The sequence below is a fragment of the Lupinus angustifolius genome, chromosome LG03, assembly GCF_001865875.1.
Source record: "Lupinus angustifolius cultivar Tanjil chromosome LG03, LupAngTanjil_v1.0, whole genome shotgun sequence".
In the NCBI taxonomy this organism is placed as follows: domain Eukaryota; kingdom Viridiplantae; phylum Streptophyta; class Magnoliopsida; order Fabales; family Fabaceae; genus Lupinus; species Lupinus angustifolius.
The window spans coordinates 19,170,195-19,193,977 of NC_032011.1; positions in this window are offsets into that span (position 1 = coordinate 19,170,195).

Here is a 23,783-nt window from a genome sequence, read left to right on the forward strand (position 1 = left end):
TACATGCAACAGTAAGAACGAGACATGGCATAAATGCAAATCCATGTTAAATTTGAGTAAACAACCAAAACTTAGCATCAATAACATCCTAAAATTATAGGAAACAACCATAAAAAGTTTTCATGCCGAATTTCCCTAGTGATGCACTACGTCTAGGAGTAACAACCACAGAGGCAGAATTTGAAATTCAAGTTATATTTAAGTGAGCCACCAAATCTTTGCATCAATAACATCTTAAAATCACATGACACAACCAAAAAAAGTTTCAAGCCAAATTCAAAGCCTGGTTGATTAAACTGAACAAGAAGAATTCAAGACGAATTCAAAATAAAACTTCAAAAATAGAAAAGAAATGGAAAATAGGTTTTTTTAAGATTTTCAAGAAGCAGTTTTCAGACGTAGTATGAATAGTCCAATATAATGAATTTTTCTACCCCAAATGCCTATAAAATTTGTCAAATTCTGATAAACAGTTCAAAAGTTATGCCAAAATTAGAATTTATCGGTAACTATGCAAAGATCCCGAACTTCCTCTAGTGATGCACTACATGCAACAATAACAACCAGATAGGGCTGAAATCGAAATTCGTTAAATTTGAGTAAAAGATCAAAACATTGCATCCTTAAAATCCTACAATCATAAGCAACATCCACAAAACATTTCAAGCCCGGAATTCCACTAGTGATGCACTACTTGTGTCAATAACAACCAGCAGAATTGGAAATCCATGTTATATTTGAGTGAACAACCAAAAATTTGCCTCAAAAACATCCTAAAATCACACAAGACAGCCACAAAAAGATTAAAGCATAAATTCAAAGCCTGATTGAATTAACTGAACTATAAAAATTGAAGAGAAATTCAAAATAAAATTAAAAAATAGAAGACAGATTGAATATATAGTTTTTTTTGGATTTTCAGGAGGGAGTTTTGAAACGTAGTATGGAAGGTACGGTAAAATTGCATTTTCTACCCCAAATTCATATAAGATTTGTCCAATTGTGTTAAATACTTCAAAAGTTATGCCAAAAATAGAATTTATCAAAATACTATGCAAAGAGCCTGAATTTGTGTTAAATTTCAGTAAACCACCAAAACTTTGCATCAGTAACATCCTAAAATCATAGGAAACAATCACAAAAAGTTTCAATCCCGAAATTCCCCTAGTGATGCACTACGTCCAACAATAACAACCATGGATGGCAGAATTGGAAATTCAAGTATTATTTGAGTGGGCAACCAAATATTTGCATCAATAACATCCTAGAATCACAGGACACAACCACAAAAAGTTTCAAGCCAAAATTCAAAGCCCAGTTGATTTAACTGAAGAATAAAAGTTCAAGTCAAATTCAAAATAAAACTTTAAAAATAGAAAAGAAATGGAAAATAGGTTTTTCTTATTGATTTTTAAGAAGGAGTTTTCAGTTATAGTATGAAAAGTCATGTATAATCAAATTTTCTACCCCAAATGCATATAAAATTTCTCCAATTCTGATAAACAATTCAAAAGTTATGCCAACAATAGAATTTATCGATAAACTATGCAAAGATCTTGAATTTCCTCTAGTGATACACTACATGCAAGAATAATAACAAGATAGGGCCGAAATCGATGTTCATGTTAAATTCGTGTAAACAACCAAACTTTAGCATCAATAACATCCTAAAATCATAGGAAACAACTACAAAAAGTTTTAAGCCCGAAATTCCACAAATGATGCACTACGTGCGTCACTAACAATCATGGAGGGCAGATTTGGAAGTTCATGTTATATTTGAGTGAACAACCAAAACTTTGCATCAACAACATCCAAAATTCACACGACACAACCACAAAAAGAATAAAGCATAAATCAAAGCCTAACTAATTTAACTGAAACATGAAACATCAAAACAAATTCAAAATAAAACTTCAAAAAGAGAAGAGAAATGGAAAATAGGGTTTTTTTCTGGATTTCCATGAGGGAATTTTCAAACATAGTATGGAAGGTACGGTAGGATGGATTCTTCTACCTCAAATGCATATACGGTCTGTCCATTTATGTTAAATAGTTCCAAAGTCATGCCAAAAATAGAATTTATCAAAACACAATGCAAAGAGCCGGAATTTCTCCTAGTCATACACTACATGCAAAGGTAACAACTAGAATTTCCCTAGTGATGCACTACATCCAATAGTAACAACCATCAAGGGCAGAATTGGAAATTCTAGTTATATTTGAGTGAGCAACCAAAACTTTGCACGAATAACATCCTAAAGTCACAGAACTCAACCACAAAATGTTTCAAACAAAAATTCAAAGGCTGGCTGATTTAACCAAACAAGAAGAATTCAAGACAAATTGAAAATAAAACTTCAAAAATAGAAAAGAAATGGAAAATAGGTTTTACTTTAGATTTTCAAGAAGGAGTTTACAAACATAGTATGAATAGTCCGGTAGAATGGATTTTTCTACCCCAGATGTATATAAAAATTGTGCAATTCTGTTAAGTAGTTCAAAAGTTATGTCAAAGTTAGAATTTCACAAAATACTATGCAAAAAACCCAAATTTCCCATAGTGATGCACTACATGCAACAGTAACAACCAGACACGACAGAAATGGAAATTCGTGTTAAATTTGAGTAAACAACCACAACATTGCGTCAATAACATCCAAAAATCCTAGGAAACCACCACAAAATGTTTCATGCCCGAATTTCCCCTAGTCATGCACTACGTGCAACAATAACAACCATAAATGGCCGAAATGGAAACTCATGTTATATTTGATTGAACAACCAAAACTTTGGATCAATAACATCCTAAAATCACACGACACAATGACAAAAAGATTCAAGCCTAAATTCAAAGCCTGACTGTTTTAACTGAATAAGAAAAATTCTAGAGAAATTCCAAATAAAACTTCAAAAATAGAAAAGAGTAGAATGAATACAAATGGAAAGTGGCATCTTCATTCATCAATCGAAGTACTGCAAGGAGTTACTCAAAAAGTTCGACATGGAAAAATGTAAAGACGCTTCTACACCTATGGCGTCCGCTTGCTATCTAGACAAAGACGAAAAGGGAAAAGCTAGTGAAGTAACCAAGTATTGAGGGATTATCGACTCTTTAATATATTTGACTGCGTGCCGCCATGATATTATGTTTAGTGTTTGCATGTGTGCTAGATTTCAAGAATTACCTAAAGATTCACATTATAGTGTTGTTAAACGTATCATGAGATATTTAAAAGGAACTATAAATATGGGATTATGGTATCCTAGGGATGCCTCACTATCCTTGGTAGGGTATTTTGATTTCGATTTCACTGGAAGAGCAAGTGGGACTTGTCACTTACTAGGCAGTTCCTTAGTAGCATGGCACAGTAAAAAGCAAGCTTATGTTGCTTTGTCCACCACCAAAGCGGAATACATTGTCGCTGGTGTGTGTTGCGCTCATATCCTATTAATGAAGCAACAACTTAAGGACTTTGGTCTTAATATAGAAAAGAGTCCTATTAAATGTGATAATACAAGTGCCATAAACCTATCCAAGAATCTCATTCTGCATTCAAGAACCAAGCATATAGAAATTAGGCATCACTTCTTGCGTGATCATGTTTGAAAAGGCGATTGTGTGCTTGAATTTGTTGAAACTACTAAACAATTAGCAGATATTTTCACCAAGCTCCTCTCACGACATCCTTTCTATGTTCTTCGAAGAGAACATGGAATCCTTGATGAAAAATATCTTAATTAAATCATCTAGAAGTTTATTATTTGCTTCGCATGTTGAATACCTTATATGCTTCAAAATGAATATGATTCATGATCTAGTATAATAAGCTTTATATGTATGTTATTTTCTTAAAATTGTTAAATATAGGTTAGAAATATTTGCATGCTTCAAAATATAGATGTAGTATGAAACGTCCGATAGAATGGATTTAACTACCCCAATTGCATACAAAATTTGTCCAATTCAGTTAAACAGTGCAAAAGTCATGTCAAAAATAGAATTTATCAAAATAGTATGCGAAGAGCCTGAATTTCCCCTTGTGATGAACTACATGCAACAGTAACAACCACACACGACAAAAATGGTAATTCATGTTAACTTTCAGTAAACATCCAAAACTTTGCTTCAATAACATCCTAAAATTATAGGAAACAACCAAAAAAAGTTTCAAGATCGAATTTCCCTTAGTCATGCACTATGTGCAATAGTAACAACAATAGAAGGTAGAATTGGAAATTCATGTTATATTTGAGTGAAGCTAAAATTCAAAGCTAAAATTCAAGCTAATACCACAAGACACAACCACAAAATGTTTCAAGCTAAAATTCAAAGTCTGGCTAATTTAAATGAACGAGAAAAAATTCGACAAAAATTCAAAATAAAACTTCAAAAATAGAAAAGCTATGGAAAAAGGATTTTTTTGGATTTTTAGGAGAGACAAAAGTCCGAAAAAACTTGTCCAATTCTGATAAATAGTTCAAATGTTATACCAAAAATAGAATTTATGAAAATACTATGCAAAGAGCCTGAATTTCCGTTGTGATGCACTACATGCAACAATAACAACCAGGAAGACCTGAAATGGAAATTCATGTTCGATTCGAGTAAACAACCAAAACATAGAATCTATAACATCCTAAAATCGTAGGAAACAACTCCAAAATGTTTCAAGCTCGAATTTCCTCACTGATGCACTACGTGCAACAGTAATAGCCACGAAGGGCAGAATTGTAAATTTATGTTATATTTGAGTGTACGACCAAAACATTGCATCAATAAAATCCTCAAATCATGGGACATGACCTCAAAACGTTTCAAGCCAAAATTCAAAGCCTAATTGATTTAACTAAACAAGAAAATTTCAAGACAAATTCAAAATAATACTTCAAAGAGAGAGAAATTGAAAAAGGTTTTTTTGGATTTTCAGGACGAAATTTTCAGACATTGTACGAAAAGTCCGCTAGAATGGATATTTGTACCGTTAATGCATATAAAATTGGTCCAATTCTGATAAAAAGTTCAAATGTAATGCGAAAAACATAATTTATCAAAACACTATGCAAAGAGCATGAATTTCGCCTTGCGATGCACTACATGCAACGGTAACAACTAAACACGGTAGAAATGGAATTTCGAGTTAAATTCGAGTAAAAAAACAAAACTTTGCATCAATAACATCCTAAAATCATAGGAAACATCCACAAAATATTACAAGCCCAAATTTCCCCTATTGATCCACTACGTACAATAGTAACCACCATAGTGGGCAAAATTGGAAATTCTTGTTATATTTGATTGAACAACCAAATCTTTACATCAATAACATCCTAAAATCACAGGAAACAACCACAAATAGTTTGAAGCCAAAATTCAATGTCTGACTGATTTAACTGAACAAGAAAAATTCAGGAAATATTTAAAATAAAACTTCCAAAATACAAAAGAAATGAAAAAATGGGTTTTATTGGATTTTCTGGAGGTACTTTTCAGATGTAGTATGAAACATCAGATAGAATGGACTTTTCTACCCCAGATGCATATAATATTTGTCAAATTTTGATAAACAGTTCAAAAGTTATGCATAAACTAGATTTTATCAAAATAACAAAGAGCCCAAATTTCCCATATAGATGCACTACATGCAACAGTAACAACAAGACAGAGCATAAATGGAAATTCGTTTTAAATTCGGGAAAAGAACCAAATTTAGCATCAATAACAACTAGACAGGGAAGAATTGGAAATTCATGTTATATTTTAGTGAATAACCAAAAAATTTCATCCGTAATATCCTAAAATCATAGGACACAACCACAAAAAATTTCAAACCTAAATTCAAAGCCTAAATGACAATAATTTTTTTTACCCCTAATACATATATAATTTGTCCATTTCTGATCAACAGTTCAAATGTTATACCAAAAATAGAACTTATCAAAATACTATGCAAAGATCTCGAATTTCCCCTTGTGATGCACTACATGGGGCAGTTACAACTAGACGGGACAGAAATAAAAATTCGTGTTAATTTGAGTAAATAACAAAAACTTTGCTTCAATAACATCCTAAATTCAAAGTGTGATTGATTTACCTGAACAAGAAAAATTCAAAATAAAACTTCAAAAATAGAAAAGAAACAAAAAAGAGGTTTCTGTGGATTTTCAGGATGGATTTTTCAGACGTAGTATGAAAACTCCGATAGAATGGATTTTTCTACCCCTAATGCATATAAAATTTATCCAATTCTGCTAAACATTTCAATAGTTATGCCAAAGATAGTTTTATTAAAGTACTACAAGCCCAATTTCCCCTAGTTATGCCCTACATGTAACAGTTACAACCGGACGGGCTGAAATCGAAATTCGTGTTAAATTAGAGTAGACAACCAAAACTTTACATCAATAACATCCTAAACTCGTAGGAAACAGTCACAAAAATTACAAGCCCAAATTCCCCTAGTGTTGCACTAATTGCAACAGTAACAACCACGGAGGGCAGAATTGGATGTTCATGTTTTACTTTAGTGAACAATCAATAGTTTGCATCAATAACATCCTAAAATCACTGGAATTAAGCATAAAAAGTTTCAAGCCAAAATTGTAAGCGTGACTGATTCAAATGAACAAGAAAAATTCAAAATAAAACTTCAAAAATAGAAAGAAATGGAAAATATGGAAATTTTCCATTTTCAAGAGGGAGTTTTCACACATAGTATGATAAGTCCGATAGAATGGACCTTTCTTCCCCAAATGCATATAAAGTTTATCCAATTCTGATTAATAGTTCAAAAGTTATGCCAAAAATAGAATTTATGAAAATACTATGCAAATAGCCGAATTTCCCCTAGTGATGCACTACATGCAATAGTAAAACCCAATCAGTGTTAAATTCGAGTAAACAACAAAAATTTAGTATAAATAACATCCTAAAATTATAGGAAACAACCACAAAAAGTTTCAAGCCCGAAATTCCCCTTGTGATGCACTACGTGCATCAGTAAAAACCATATTAGATGGCAGAATTGGAAATTCATATTATGATTGATTGAACAACTGAAAATTTGCATCAACAACATCCTAAAATCAACCGACAAAACTACAAAAATATTCAAATCTAAATTCAAAGCCTCACTTATTTAATTGAGCAAGAAAAATTCATTACAAATTCAAAATAAAACTTCAAAAATAGAAATGAAATGGAAAATAGGTTTTTTTATTGGATTTTTAGGAGGGAATTTTCAATCGTAGTATGAAAAGTCTGGTAGAATAGATTTTTCTACCCCAAATGGATATACAATTTGTCCAACTCTAATAAACAGTTCAAAAGTTATTCCAAAAATAGAATTTATCAAAATACAATGCGATACATTGCATCAACAACATCCTAAAATCACACGACTCAACCACAAAAAGATTCACGCCTAAATTCAAAGCCTTACTTATTTAAATGAACAAGAAAAATTCAAGTGGGAGTTTTCAAACGTAATATGCATGGTATCATAGAATGGATTTTCATGAGGGAACTTTCAAACGTAGTATTCATGGTATCATAGAATGGATTTTTCTATCCCAGATGCGCATAAAATTTGTCCAATTCTGATTTACAGTTCAAAAGTTATACCAAAAATAGAATTTATCAAAATATTATGCAAAGAGCTTGAATTTCCCCTTGTGATGCACAACATGCAATAATTACAACCAAAAGAGGGTTGAAACCAAAATTCGTGTTAAATTCGAGTACACAACTAAAACATTGCGTCAATAACATCCTACAATCATAGGAAACAACCACAAAATGTTTTAAGCCCGAATTTCCTCATGTGGTGCAGTATGCAGAACAGTAACATCTAGAGAGGGCAGAATTTGAAATTCATGTTATATTTGAGTTAACAACCAAAACATTGCATCAATAACATTCTAAAATCACAGGACACCACCACAAAATGTTTCAAGCCAAAATTCAAATCCTAACTAATTTAACTGAAAAAGGAAATTTCAAGACAAACTCAAAATATTATTTCAAAAATAGAAAAGAAATAGGAAAAAAGGTTTTTAGGATTTTCAGTAGGGACTTTTCAGACTTAGTATGAAAAGTCCGATACAATGGATTTTTCTACCCCTAATGCATATCAAATCTGTCCAATTCTGATATATAGTTCAAAAGTTATGCCAAAAATAGAATTTATCAAAATACTATGCAAAGAACCTGAATTTCCCCTTGTGATGCACTACATGCGACAATAACAACCAAACATGATACATTTGGAAATTAATGTTCAATTTCAGTAAACAACCAAAACATTGCATCAATAACATTCTCAAACCATAGAAAACAACCACAAAAAGTATCAAGCTCGAATTTCCCCTAGTAATTCACTACATGCAATAGTAACAACCATGGAGGGTAGAATTGGAAGTTCATGTTATATTTGAGTGAACGACCAAAACTTTGCATTAATAACATCCTAAAATCGCAAGAGACAACCATACAAATTTTTAAGCCAAAATTCAAAGCTTGGCTGATTTAAGTGAACAAGTAAAATTCAAGACAAATTCCAAAGAAAACTTCAAAAATAGAAAAGAAATGGAAAAATAGGGCTTTTTTGGATTTTTAGGACTGAGTTTTCAGACATTTTGTGAAAAGTCGGGTAGATTGGATTTTTCTACCTTAAATGAGTATAAAATTTGGCCAATGCCGATTAACAATTCAAAAGTTATGCCAAAAATACAATTTATCAAAATACTATGCAAAGAGCCCGAATTTCCCTTAGTAATGCACTAGATACAACAACAACAACCAGGCATGGTATAAAATTTGTCCAATTCTGATAAAGAGCTTAGTAGTTATGCCAAAAATTGAATTTATCAATATACTATGCAAATAGCCCGAATTTGCCTAAGTGATGCACTACATGCAACACTAACAACCAGGCATGATAGAAATCGAAATTCGTGTTAAATTTGAGTAAACAACCAAAACATTGTATCAATAATATCCTAAAATCATATGAAACAACCACAAAAAATTCCTATCCCGAATTTCCCCTAGTGATGCACTACATGCAACAGAAACAACCACAGAGTGCAGAATTGGAAATTCTTGTTATATTTGAGTGCACAACCAAAATATCACATCAATAACATCTTAAAATCACAGGACGCATCCACCAAAATTTTCCAACCTAAATTCAAAGCCTCACTGATTTAAGTGAAAAAGAAAATGTCAAGACAAATTCCAAAAGTCCGATGGAATAGATTTTTCTATCCCAAATTCATATAAAATTTGTCCAATTATGATAAACAATTCAAAAGTTATGCAAAAAATAGAATTTATCAAAATACTATGTAAAGAGCCAGAATTTTCCCTAATGTTGTAGTACATGCAACACTAACAACAAGACAAAGCAAAAATGGAAATTCGTGTTAACTTTGAGTAAAAAACCAAAACTTTGCCCCAATAACATCCTAAAATCATAGAAAAGAACAACAAAAAGTTTCAAGCCCAAATTTCACCTAGTGATGCACTACGACAAAATTGGAAATTCATGGAATATTTGAGAGAACAACCAAAACTTTGCATCAATAAAATCGTAAAATCACAGGACACAAGAATAAAAAGTGTAAGCCAAAATTCAAAATGTAACTGATTTAACTCAACAAGAAAAATACATGAAAAATTCAAAATAAAACTTCAAAAATAGAAAAGAAATGGAAAAAAACAATTTTATTTTGGATTTTCTGGAGGGAGTTTTCCTACATAGTATAAAAAACTGACAAAATGGACTTTTCTACCCCAAATGCATATAAAATTTGTACAATTCTAATAAAGAGTTCAAAAGTTACGCGAAAAAAAGAGTTTATCAAAATACTATGCAAAGATCTAGAATTTCCCCTATGATGCACTACATGCAACAATAACAACCAGACAAGGCAAAAATGGAAATTCGTATTAATTTGAATAAGTAACCAAAACTATGCCCAAATAACATCCTAAAATCATAGGTAACAACCACAAAAAGATAACAACCATAGACGGCAGAATTGGAAATTCATGTTATATTGGAGTGAACAACCAAAACATTTCATCAATAACATCCTAAAATCATAGCACACTACCTCAAAATGATTCAAGCCAAATTTCAAAGCCTAACTGATTTAAGTGAACTAGAGAAATTCAAAATAAAACCTCGAAAATAGAAAATAAATGGAAAAGGCTGGTACAATGTATTTTGCAACTCCAAATGCATATAAAGTTTGTCTAATTCTGGTAAACAATTGAAAAGTTATTTCAAAAATAGAATTTATGAAAATATTATGCAAAGAGCCCAAATTTCCCTTAGTGATGCACTACATGCAACATTAACAACCAAATAGGGCTGAAATTGTAATTCATGTTAAATTTGAGTAATCAACCAAAATTTTGCATCTATAGCATCCTAAAATCATAGGAAACAACCACAAAAAATTTCAAGCCCAAATTTCCGCAATTAATGCACTACATGCAACAGTAACAATGACAGAGGGCATAATTGGAAATTAATATAACATCTGAGTGAACAATCATAACATTGCATCAATAACATCCTAAAATCACAAGACACCACCACATAATGTTTCAAGCCAAAATTCAAAGCCTAATTGATTTAACTGAACAAGAAAAATTCAAAATAATACTTCAAAAATAGAAAAGAAATGTGAAAAAACGTTTTTTTGGATTTTCATTAGGGAGTTTTCAGACGTGATAGGAAAAGTCTGATAGAAAGGATTTTTCTACCTTTATTGCATATCAAATTTGTCCAATTCTGATAAATAGTTCAAAAGTTATGCCAAAAATATAATTTATCAAAATATTATGCAAAGAGCCTGAATTCCCCTTCTGATGCATTACATGCAACATTAACAACGAGACACGATAGAAATGGAAATTCTTGTTAAATTTGAGTGAACAACCAAAACTTTGCATCAATAACATCCTAACATCATAGGAAACAACCACAATATTTTTCATGTTCGAATTTCCCCTAGTGATGCACTACATGGAATAGTAACAACCATAAAAGGAAGAATTGGAAAGTCATGTTATATTTGAGTGAACAACCAAAACATTGCATCAATAACATCCTAAAATCACAGGACACCACCACAAAATGTTTCCAGCCAAAATTGAAAGCCTAACTGAATTAACTAGAGAAGAAAAATTAAAGAAAAATTAAAAAATAAAATTTCAAAAATAGGAAAGAAATGGAGAAAATCATGTCTTTGGATTATTAGGTGAGAGTTTTCATGTATAGTACAAAAAGTCCGATAGAATGGGTTTTTTCTACCCCAAATGCAAATAAAATTTGTCTAGTTGTCATTAATAGTTCAAAATTTATGCCAAAAATAGAATTTATCAAAATACTATGAATAGAGCCTGAATTTCCCCTAGTGATGTGAAAGTGCAAAGTGTCAAGGATTGCACTAGCAACGTTTGCCGATGTTTTGATGAAGACAAGGAATTAATTAAAGCTTGAAGATGGCTCAACAATCAACATGCCTAGAACTCATTGGTCATATCTAGAGTAGGTTATATCAATAGAGTTATATTTCTAAGTAGTCTGGGATATGTGCTTTAGTTAGTGAGTATAGGTGAGGTAAACCTAGATGCAAGTCTCACAAGCCATTATAATTGTCATATCGTATTCATGAGGCATATCATCAACTTTATTATATGTTCATACATTAATCATTCATGGTATATGTGCATATTAGGCATAATATAATTGCTAAAACATGTATAAGAGTCAAGCATAACATATACGTAGTTTACCATTTAATCACATTTTGATATATTCTAGTTAATCGATTAACGTTGTGACTTAATCGATTAACGTGTCTGTTTTATGTTATAACTGTTTTCTGTTTTAACTGCGTAACTGAATGCAACGGTTTGAAGGGTCAAATGTGTTTTGTATAAGTTCTGGCAAATTGCTGAAACGTGTAGCATTGCATACTATTGTTTAGAATTGATTAGAGAGCATATTTTCGTGATTTACTGTAAAATAGGCAGAAGAGAGATGCATGTGTAAGGAAGAGAGATTAACATGCTTTGTTGATGTCGTTCATGGTGTATTACATGTTGTTTTCATATACTTAATCTCATCTATTCTTTCTTGCATGTTCATGCATTCTTGTTAGAGATTTTAAAAGAAATATTTTGTGTTTACTGTTTTGTATTAACTCACATATACATGATGGCTTGTGTTACTTGGTAGTGGGTTAATCATTGAGTTTTTCATTGTTGTAAATTGAGCATTTTAGTGCTTGGTAAAACTAGTTTTTTGTATATTGTTTTTGTACTTTAGGTTTAGTCTCTTGGTGTCTTACCACCATTGAGATAGAGTGAATCTTCACCAAGAGTAGGAGGTCTTGAATTTATAGCGAGGATCTTGGTTGGGGCTGGATCACAAGATAAATTTTCTCAGGCGATAGGGATAGTCAAACCAAGGTTAGAGGTTCTTGAAATTCAAGAAAGAAGTGTCTAGAGTGTAATTGAATTAGTGTATGTGACAATAAAAAGTGTTCCATATAGTGAAGAGAAATCTCCCAAGACCAGAAGGGGAGGCCTGGATGTAATTTGCAAGTGGACCCGCAAACAAACCAGGATAAAAATCCATTTGTGCAAGATGTTCTCTCTTAATCTCTTTTATAATTCTCACTGTTTTAATTCTTGATTGAAGCTGATATTTTCCATACTAATACTTTGCTATATCCTTGTTAATATTGCATAAAAATATCTGATGTATCTGTGATTATCTGTTGGTAAATAATAATGTAAGAAGTTGATCTAGTAATTCTGTTTCTGTTGCGAGTTAATCAATTATGCCCACTGGTAAATCGATTACTTGTGCTGCTTTCCAGAACTGGGTTTTGGTGCAAGAAGCGGTAATTGATAACCGCTAGACCTATTCAACCCCCCCTCTAGGTGTATTTAGGCCACTGATACCTAACAAGTGGTATCAGAGCTAGTACGACGTGCTAGCTCAACCGTATCCGCTTGATCCTAAGGGAATTAAAATGGGTTCTACCAACCCCTTTGGCGGTGATGGCGCATCCATTAATCGCCCTCCCATAATCAGTGGCGAGGAATACGCCTATTGGAAAGTCCGGATGAAGATATTTATCGAGGCAATTGATTCGGACATTTTGGAATCTGTAATCAACGGGCCATTCGTCTGACTTCCCTTAGTGGATGACGAACCGAAAGAAAAGCCTAAAAGCTTGTGGACCGATGAGGAGCACAAAAAGGATCAGTATAACCTACGCGCTAAAAATATAATCACCTCAGCCCTATCATATGATGAATTCTTTCGGGTATCTCAGTGTCAAAGTGCCAAAGAGATGTGGGATACTTTACAAGTGACTCACGAAGGCACTAGCAAGGTCAAGCGCGCAAGGCTGAATGCACTGACACATGAATATGAATTATTTCTTATGTTACCAAGTGAATCAATTAGCGATATGCAAAAACGATTCATTCCTATTATAAATCATCTTGTTTCCCTTGATAAAATCTTTTCCAAAGGTGAACTAACTAATAAAATTTTACAATGTCTTGACAGGAGATTGCAACCTAAAGTAATTGCAATCATGGAATCTACGGACCTTGATTCCATGCCTTTGGCAACATTATTCGGAAAGCTTCAAGAGCATGAGATGGAGCTTGGACGCTTGACCATGCATGAAGAGTCAAACCGCAAGAAGAAAGGCATATCTCTTAAATCTACAACATCACAACCTACTGAAGAGATAGATAATGATGACTCTGACTCTGACATTGATGAAGAAATGTTAAACCTTCTCGTACGAAAGTTTAGGAAATTCTTGAAGAAGAAAGGAGGTTTCAAGCATTTTCAAAAGAAAGAGGCACGAGAATCAACAAGAAAAGGCATCAATAAAGAGCGCTTCACTTGCCATGAATGTGGTAAGCCGGGTCACATGAAATTCCATTGTCCCACTTACCTGAAGAAGGTTGATTCATAAAAGAGCACTCCCTGGGACTTCAAATCGAAGAAAGCTTACATTGTATGGGATGTACGGAGGAAGAAACGACATCAAGCACCTCGGATGAAGAGGAGACCGCCAAGCTATGTCTAATGACTATAACAGATGAGGCTTGTGGATCAGGTAGTACAAAGGATGCTGATAATTACGTATATTCTGACACGTCATCCTCTTCTGATGATTCTCCCTCATATGATTTTTTAAATGATGCTTATGTCGAAATGCATGAAGAACTCAAGTAATTAGCAAGAATTCGTGCCGATAGAAATAGGGTAATTTTGCTAAATGATCATAAAATAATACAACTACAAAAAGAATTAGATGAGATGAAATTAGAAAATGAAACTTTAGATCTATTTTTTTCTTGTAATTCATGTGACTACTTAACATTGCATTTTAAAAGTTAGAAATCTTTGCATGCTTTTAAAACATCCAAAACACTGTATCTGATGCTATTTAATCGATTAAGGCCTCATTTTAATCGATGACTTGGTTGCAATTTTTTAAATCCTGATATTTTTAACTTGGTTAATCGATTAAGGTTGGTAGTTAATCGATTAACGACACCAATTAAATAGAAACAGAAGCGTTTCTAGACATTTTTCAAAACCTCCCTCATCTCCTATTCTCTCAAATCTCAAAGGAACAAGTTCAATATCATCCCTAAACCTTAACCTAGCCAAAAGTCGAGTACTCCAACCCCATTTCACTTCATAAACCTTCTTCTTCATCACTAATTTCTAAGAAATCCGGTTACCCCCAATTCCAAAATCCTAAGTTAGGTTGTCCATGAAACCCTCCATCAAAACTTCAATCAGCTCGGTTTTCAGCAATAAATGGAGAAAGGTCGTGCAAAAAGGATTAAGACAACCACTCAACATCCACCACATGCTCCAAAAGCCGTATCGTCGAACCAACATGTAAGGCAGGACCATGGAGACCCGTATTATTCTTTGATTTTGCAAGAGACTCGGTTGATCAAGTTTCAGGGATGAAAACCTGCATACATAAGGTATGCCAATTTGGCTTGGTTAGTGGAACAAAACTTTGATTTTCTACATGGCATGCAAGCACAAGGGGTTGTCCCATTCTTGGAATTGAAAGGTAATATCTACCCTGCTCTAGTTAGGGAATATTATGCAAATTTTAGATACAAGGATGGGAAGTATTGGTCTATGATAACTGGAAAATTGTCTGAGTTGAATGAGGAAATATTCATGAATGTGGATGGATTATCATGTAATGGTGCTAGTTTGGGAAACTGTGATTGGGTAAACAATTCGTTTGATGTTGCTGAAGTATATAAGTCATATTTGAGGAGACCTCAATTGTATGTTCAAGGTGAATTGACAAAAAGTTAGGTCGTTGTCTATAGAGAATAGGCTCAGACATTATCTGATTGCATACATTCTGATTCAAAGGAACACAAATCATGCACAACCTACTATGAATGATTTGAGGTTCATGTATGTGGTCAAGGAGAATGTGATAATTAACTGGCCTAAGGAGATCCTGAAGGTCATGTACAGTGTCTCTACATCGAAATCGAAATTGCTTCCCTATAGTATTTTCATCTTGCACATTATTGACTATTTGCATATTGATGTTTCTCATACTATAGTTGTGGAATGTTTTGATAAAGATCATTTGATTGGTGAGAGTTTTATTCACAAGATGGGCATCTACAAGTATGGCAACACATGGCAATACCAGGAGGATTTCAACATTGTGCTCCTCTAGTGAGGATGATCAAGATGAATAACATGAGCCATATGCTACTAATCAAGGGGAGTCTTCTGGAAATGCAACACAAGAACCACCCTATGGACAAGCTCACCTAGATGGTATGGAACAACGTCTCAACAACATGATGGATCTTCATTTTCAGTCTCTAAAGGACTCATACCATACGGATTTAGAGAATTGTGAGGATCGTCAGAATGCCTACATCGATAATCACTATCAATCCTTGGGGAACTTCGTTCAGACAACTGCTGATTCACAAAACAAGAGCTTGTGTGCCGAGTTCAACAAGTTGTGCACCCTCATCAAGGGTGGTGGTAGCTCGATCATTCCTGACGACAAAAACCCTCCATCTCATCACTAGTTAGGAGACCTTAAAACCATAGGTTTATCCTTCCTAGTTTATGGATTATGTTGATCCTTGTTTCCCTCTTGAGAACTACATTCTATTTTGCATTTGGATTGTAATAGCTTAACTACTTCTCTTTTACTAGACTTACGTTGGTTTTATGCTTAAACATTGATTACTATTTTCAATTGCAAGTAATGCTTTAATGATTTCAAATTGTCTTCTCTTATGATAAATGGTTAATTATGTCATAAATAATATGGATTTATATTTAATCGCTCTTGATCATGTTTGGTATATGTATCCCTATTGAGTGATTAAGCATGTTGTTTACTGTTCATTTATGTCAATGCTTAATCATTCCATGTGTAAATTGAGTTAACATAGCCTTTCATGCCATTAAATCAATTTTGTTGCTGTTTGCTGTCAATTTAATCGATTAAGTACTGGTTTTAATCGATTAAATCTTGTTAAAATGAGCATTTGTGCAATTTTCTTACAGCTGGTTGATTAATTAAACACCCAAAATTAATTGATTAATTACAGTATGTTTTAACCAAGTAACTCTTCTGACTTTTGAGTAGAATTGAATATTTGTATCCTTTTGATAATGTCAAAAGGGGGAGAAAGGTTGCTTGTTGTATTTAATGTATTTTCACGTTGTATAATAGCTTTCGTAATAAACATTGCTTACCTAAGGGGGAGATCAAAGCGCTTCAACTTGGAATTAACAACCAGAATGCAAATGTACAACACCGTCAACCTAATTCATCATATTTAATATGGTATTTGATGTGGTGTTTATCATCATCAAAAAGGGGGAGATTGAAAGTGCAAAGTGTCAAGGATTGCACTAGCAACGTTTTCCTATGTTTTGATGAAGACAAGCAATTAATTAAAGCTTGAAGATGGCTCAACAATCAACATGCCTAGAACTCATTGGTCATATCTAGACTAGGTTATATCAATAGAGTTATATTTCTAAGTAGTCTGGGATGGGTGCCTTAGTTAGTGAGTACAGGTGAGGTAAACCTAGATGCAAGTCTCACAAGCCATTATAATTGTCATATCATATTCATGAGACATATCATCTAGTTTATTGTATGTTCATGCATTAATCATACATGTTATATGTACATATTAGGCATAATATAATTGCTAAAACATGTATAAGAGTCAAGCATAACATATAAGTAGTTTACCATTTAATCACGTTTTGATATATGCTAGTTAATCGATTAACGTGGTGACTTAATCAATTAACGTGTTTGGTTTCTGTTTTAACTACGTAACTGAATGCAGCGGTTTGAAGGGTCAATTCTGTTTTATATCAGTTCTGGCAAATTGCAGAAACGTGTAGCATTGCATACTATTGTTTAGAATTGATTAGAGAGCATATTTTCATGATTTACTGTATAATATGCAGAAGAGAGATGCATATGTGAGGAAGAGAGATTAACATGCTTAGTTGATGTTGTTCATGGTGTATTGCATGTGGTTTTCATATGCTTAATCTCATCCATTGTTTCTTGCATGTTAATGCATTCTTGTTAGAGATTTTAAGAGAAATATTTTGCGTTTACTATTTTGTATTAACTCACATATACATGATGGCTTGTGTTACTTGAGAGTTCGTTAATCTTTGATTTTTTCATTGTTGTAAATTGAGCATTTTCGTGCTTGGTAAAACTCGTGTTTTGTATATTGTTTTTGTACTTAGGGTTTAGTCTCTTGGTGTCTTACTACCATTGAGATAGAATGAATCTTCACCAAGAGTAGGAGGTCTTGAATTTAGAGCGAGGTTCTTGGCTAGGGCTGGATCGCGAGAAAGGTTTTCTCAGGCGATAGGGATAGCCAAACAAAGGTTAGAGGTTCTTGAAATTGAAGAAAGAAGCATCTAGATTCTTGTAATTGAATAGGTGAGTGTGACAATACAAAGTGTTCAATATAGTGAAGAGAAATCTCCCATGATCAGAAGGGGAAGCCTAGATGTAGTTTGCAAGTAGACCCGCAAACGAACCAAGATAAAAATCCATTTGTGCAAGTTGTTCTCTCTTAATCTCTTTTAAAATTGTCATTGTTTTAATTCGTGATTGAAGCAGATATTTTGAATACTAATACTTTGCTATATCCTTGTTAATATTGCATAAAATTTTATGTTGTATCTCTGCTTATCTTTTGGTAAATACCTGTGCAAGAAGCTGATCTGATAATTCTGTTTCTATTGTAAGTTAATCGATTAAGCCCACTAGTTAATCGATTACCTGAGCTGTTTTCCATAACTAGGTTTTGGTGCGTGAAGCGATAATCGATAACCGCTACACCTATTCAACCCGCCTTCTAGGTGTGTTTAGGCCACTGATACCTAACATGATGCACTACACGCAAAAAAAACAACCAGACGGGGCAGAAATGGAAATTCGTGTTATATTTGCGTAAAGAAAATTTTAAGCCCAATTTTTCCCTAGTCATGCACTACATGAAATAGTAACAACCATAGAGGGAAAAATTGGAAATTCATGTTACACTTGAGTGAACAACCAAAATATTGCATCAATAACATCCTAAAACCGCAGGACACAACCACAAAATGTTTCAAGCCAATATTCAAAGTCGAACTGATTTAGCAGAATGAGACAAATTCATGACAATTTTGAAAGAAAACTTCAAAAATAGAAAAAAAATGGAAAAATTATCTTTTTGGATTTTCAGGATGAAGTTGTGAGACGTAGTATGAAAAGTCCGATAAAATGGATTTTTCTACCCTAATTGCATATAAAATTTGTCCAATTCTGATAAACAATGCAAAAGTTATGTCAAAAATACAATTTATGTTAAACTTCAGTAAACAACCAAAACATTGCATCAATAACATCCTAAAATCATAGGAAACAACCACAAAAATTTCAAGCCCGAATTCCCCCTAGTCATGCACTATGTGCAATAGTAACAAACATATAGGGCATAAATGGAAATTCATGTTATATTTCAGTGAACAACAAAAACTTTGCATTAATAACATCCTAAAATAAAAGACACAACCACAAAATGTATCAATCCCATATTGAAAGCCTAACTGACTAAACTGGACAAGAGAAGTTCAAGATGAATTCAAAATAAAACTTCAAAAATTGAAAAGAAATGGAAAAAGCGTATTTTTGGATTATCAGGATGGAGTTTTCAGATGTATTATGAAAAGTCCGAGAGAATGGATTTTTCTATCCCAAATGCATATATAATTTGTCCAATTCTAATAAACATATCTAAAGTCATGCCAAAATTAGAATTTATTAAAATACTATGTAAAGAGCCCGAATTCCCCATAGTCATGCAATATGTGCAATAGTAACAACCAAAGAGAGTAGAAATGGATGTTTTTGTTATATTTGAATGAACAACCAAAACATTGCATAAAAAACATCCCAAAATCATGGACGCAACCAGAAAATATTTCCAGCCAAATTTCAAAGGCTAACAAATTTAACAGCACAAGAAAAATTCAAGAAAAATTTAAAATAATGCTACAAAAATAGAAAAGAAATGGAAAAAAGGTTTTCTTGGATTTTTCAGGATGGAATTCTCATACGTATTATGATAAGTTCGATATAATGGATTTTTCTACCCCAAATGCATATACAATTTGTTCAATTCTAATAAACAGTTAAAAAGTTATGCCGAAAATAGTATTTATCAAAATACTATGTATAGAGCCCGAATTTCCCTAGTGATGCACTACATGCAATAGTAACAACCAAACGAGACCTAATTGGAAAATCGTGTTAAAATTGAGTAAACAACAAAAACTTCGCCTAAATAACATTCTAAAATCATAGAAAACAACCACAAAAAGTTTCAACATCGAATTTCCCCTAGTCATGCACTTTGTGCAATAGTAACAACAATAGATGGTAGAATTGGAAATTAATGTTATATTTCAGTGAACAACCAAAACTTTTCATCAACAAGATCCTAAAACCACAAGACACAACCACAAAATGTTTCAAGCCAAAATTCAAAGCTTGACAAATTTAAATGAGCAAGAAAAATTCAGAATAAAACTTCAAAAATAGTACTACATGCAACAATAAATAGTTCAAATGTTATGCCAAAAATAGAATTTATCAAAATACTATGCAAAGAGCCTGAATTTCCCTTGTGATTCACTACATGCAACAATAACAACCAGAAAGAGCTGAAATTGAAATTCATGTTAGATTCGAGTAAACAACCAAAAAATAGAATCTATAACATCCTAAAATCATAGGAAACAACTCCAAAGTGTTTCAAGCTCGAATTTCCTCTAGTGATTCAACAGTAACAACAACGGGGGGGGCAGAATTATAAATTTATGTTATATTTGAGTCTAGAACCAAAACGTTGCATCAATAAAATCCTCAAATCATGGGACACAACCTCGAAAAGTTTCAAGCCAAAATTCATAGACTAATTGATTTAACTAAATAAGAAATATTCAAGACAAGTTCAAAATAATACTTCAAAAGAGAAACAAAATTGAAAAAAGGTTTTTTTTGGATTTTCAGGAGGAATATCTCAAACATAGTATGAAAAGTCCGCTAGAATGGATATTTGTGCCCTTAACGCATATAAATTTGGTCCAATTCTGATAAAGAGTTCAAATGTAATGCCAAAAAGATAATTTATCAAAATACTATGCAAAGTGCCTGAATTTCGCCTTGCAATGCACTACATGCAATAGTAACAACTCGACACGACAAAAATGGAAATTTGAGTTAAATTTGAGTAAAGAAACAAAATGTTGCATGAATAACATCCTAAAATCATAGGAAACAACCACAAAATATTTGAAGCGCAAATTTCCCCTATCAATCCACTACGTGCAACAGTAACCACCATGGAGGGAAAAATTGCAAATTCATCTCATATTTGAGTGAACAACCAAATCTTTACATTAATAACATCCTAAAATCACAAGAAACAACCACAAAAATTTTCAAGCCGAAATTCAATGTCTGACTGATTTAACTAAACAACAAAAAATTAAGAAAAATTTAAAATAAAACGTCAAAAATAGAGAAGAAATGGAAAAAAAGGGTTTTATTGGATTTTCGGGAGGTAGTTTTTAGATGTAGAATGAAATGTCAAATAGAATGGACTGTTCTACACCAAACGCATATAAAATTTGTCCAATTCTATTAAACATTTTGAAAGTTATGCCAAAAATGGAATTTATCAAAATACTATGCAAAAAGCTCGAATATCCCCTAATGATGCAGTACATGCAATAGTAACAACCAGACATGGCAAAAATGAAAATTATTGTTAAATTTGAGTATACAACCAAAACTTTGCATCAATAACATCCTAAACTCATAGGAAACAACCACAAAAAGATTCAAAGCAAAATTTTCCATAGACATGCACTATGTGCAATAGTAGTAACCACAAAGGGTAGAATTGGAAAGCCATGTTATATTTGAGTGAACAACCAAATCTATACATCAATAACATTCTAAAATCACATGACACAACCTTAATAAGTTTCAAGCCAAAATTCATAGCCTATCATATTTAAATGAACAAGAAATATTCAAGACCAATTCGAAATAAATCTTCAAAAATAGAAAAGAAATGGACAAAAAAACATTTTTTTTTTGGATTTTCAAGAAGGATTTTCAAATGTAGTATGAAAAGTTCGATAGGATGGATATTTCTACCCCAAATTCATATAAAATTTGTCCAATTATGTTAAACACTTCGGAAGTTATGCCAAAAATAGAATTTATTAAAATACTATGCAAAGAACCCGAATTTCCCCTAGTGACTGATGCACTACATTCAACAATAATAGTAACTACGTGTAATAGTGAAACCTTGTAGGGAAGAATTGGAAATTCATGTTATATTTGAGTGAATAGCCAAAACTTTGCATCAATAACATCCTAAAATCACAAGACACAACCATAAAACGTTTCAAGCGAAAATTCAAAGCCTGGCTGATTTTACTGAACAAGAAATATTCTTGACATATTCAAAATCAAACTTCAAAACTAGAAAAGAAATGGAAAATATGGTTTTTTTTTTATTTTCAAGAAGGAGTTTTCAGACGTGGCATTAATAGTCTGACATAATGGATTCTTCTACCCCAAATCCATATAAAATTTGTCCAATTCTGATAAACAATTCAAAGTTTATGCCAAAAATAGAATTTATCTAAATACTTTGCAAAAGAGCTCGAATATTCCGTAGTGATGCATGACATGCAATAGTAAGTTTATGCCTAAAATCATAGGAAACAACCATAAAAAGTTTCAATCCTGAACTTCCCCTAGTCACGCACTATGTGCAACACTAGCAACTAGAGAGGGCAGAATTGGAAATTCATGTTATATTTGAGTGAACAGACAAATCTTTTCATCAATAACTTCCTAAAATCACATGACACAACCACTAAAAGTTTCAAGCCAACATTCAAAGACAAACTGATTTAAATGAACAAAAACAATTGAAGACAAATTCAAAATAAATCTTCAAAAATAGAAAAGAAACAGAAAAGAGGTTTTTTTTGGATTTTCAAATGCATATAAAATTTGTCCAATTCTGATAAATAGTTCAAAAGTTATGCCACAAAAGGAATTTTTGAAAAAACTATGCAAAGAGGCTGAATTTCCTCTAGTGATGCACTACAAGCAACAATAAAAACTAGATATTTTCAAAATAAACAAGAAACGTTCAAGAAAAATTCAAAAGAATACTTAAACAATAGAAAAGAAATGGAAAAAAGGTCTTTTATATTTTCAGGATGGAATTTTCACACGTAGTTTGTGAATTCTTATACAAATGATTTTTCTACCCTAATGCATAGAATTGTTTTCCAATTTTTTTAAACAGGTCAATAGTTATGCCAAAAATATTATTTACCAAATACTATGCAAAGAGCCCAAATTTCCCTAGTGATGCACTACATGCAACAATAACTAACTAACACGATAGAAATGGTAATTCGTGAGAAATTTGAGAAAACAAGCCAATCATTGCTTCAATAACATCCTAAAGTCATAGGAAACAACCACAAAAATCTTCAAGCCGATATTTCCCTTAGTCATGCACTATGTGCAACAGTAACAACCACAAAGGGTAGAATTGGAAATTCATGTTATATTTGAGTGAGCAACGAAAACTTTGCATAAAAAACATCCTAAAATCACAAGTTTCAACCACAAAATGTTTCACGCCAAAATTAAAAGCCTAAATGATTTAACTGAAGAAGAAAAATCCAAGACAAATTTAAAATCAAACTTCAAAAATAGAAAAGAAATTGAAAAAATAGTTTTTTTTGGATTTTTGGGAGGGAGTTTTTAGATGAAGTATAAGACATCAGATAGAATGGATTTTTCTACCCCATATGCATATAATATTTGTCAACCAAAACTAGAATTTATCAAAATAATATGCAAAGACCCCAAATTTTCCATAGAGATGCACTACATGTAATAGTAACAACAAGACATAGCAGAAGTCGAAATTCATTTTAAATTCGAGTAAAGAACCAAAATCTAACATCAATAACATCATAAAATCCTAGGAAACAGGAACAAAAAGTTTCAAGCCCGAATTTTCCCTAGTGATGCACTACATGCAATAGTAATAACCAGACAGTGCAAAA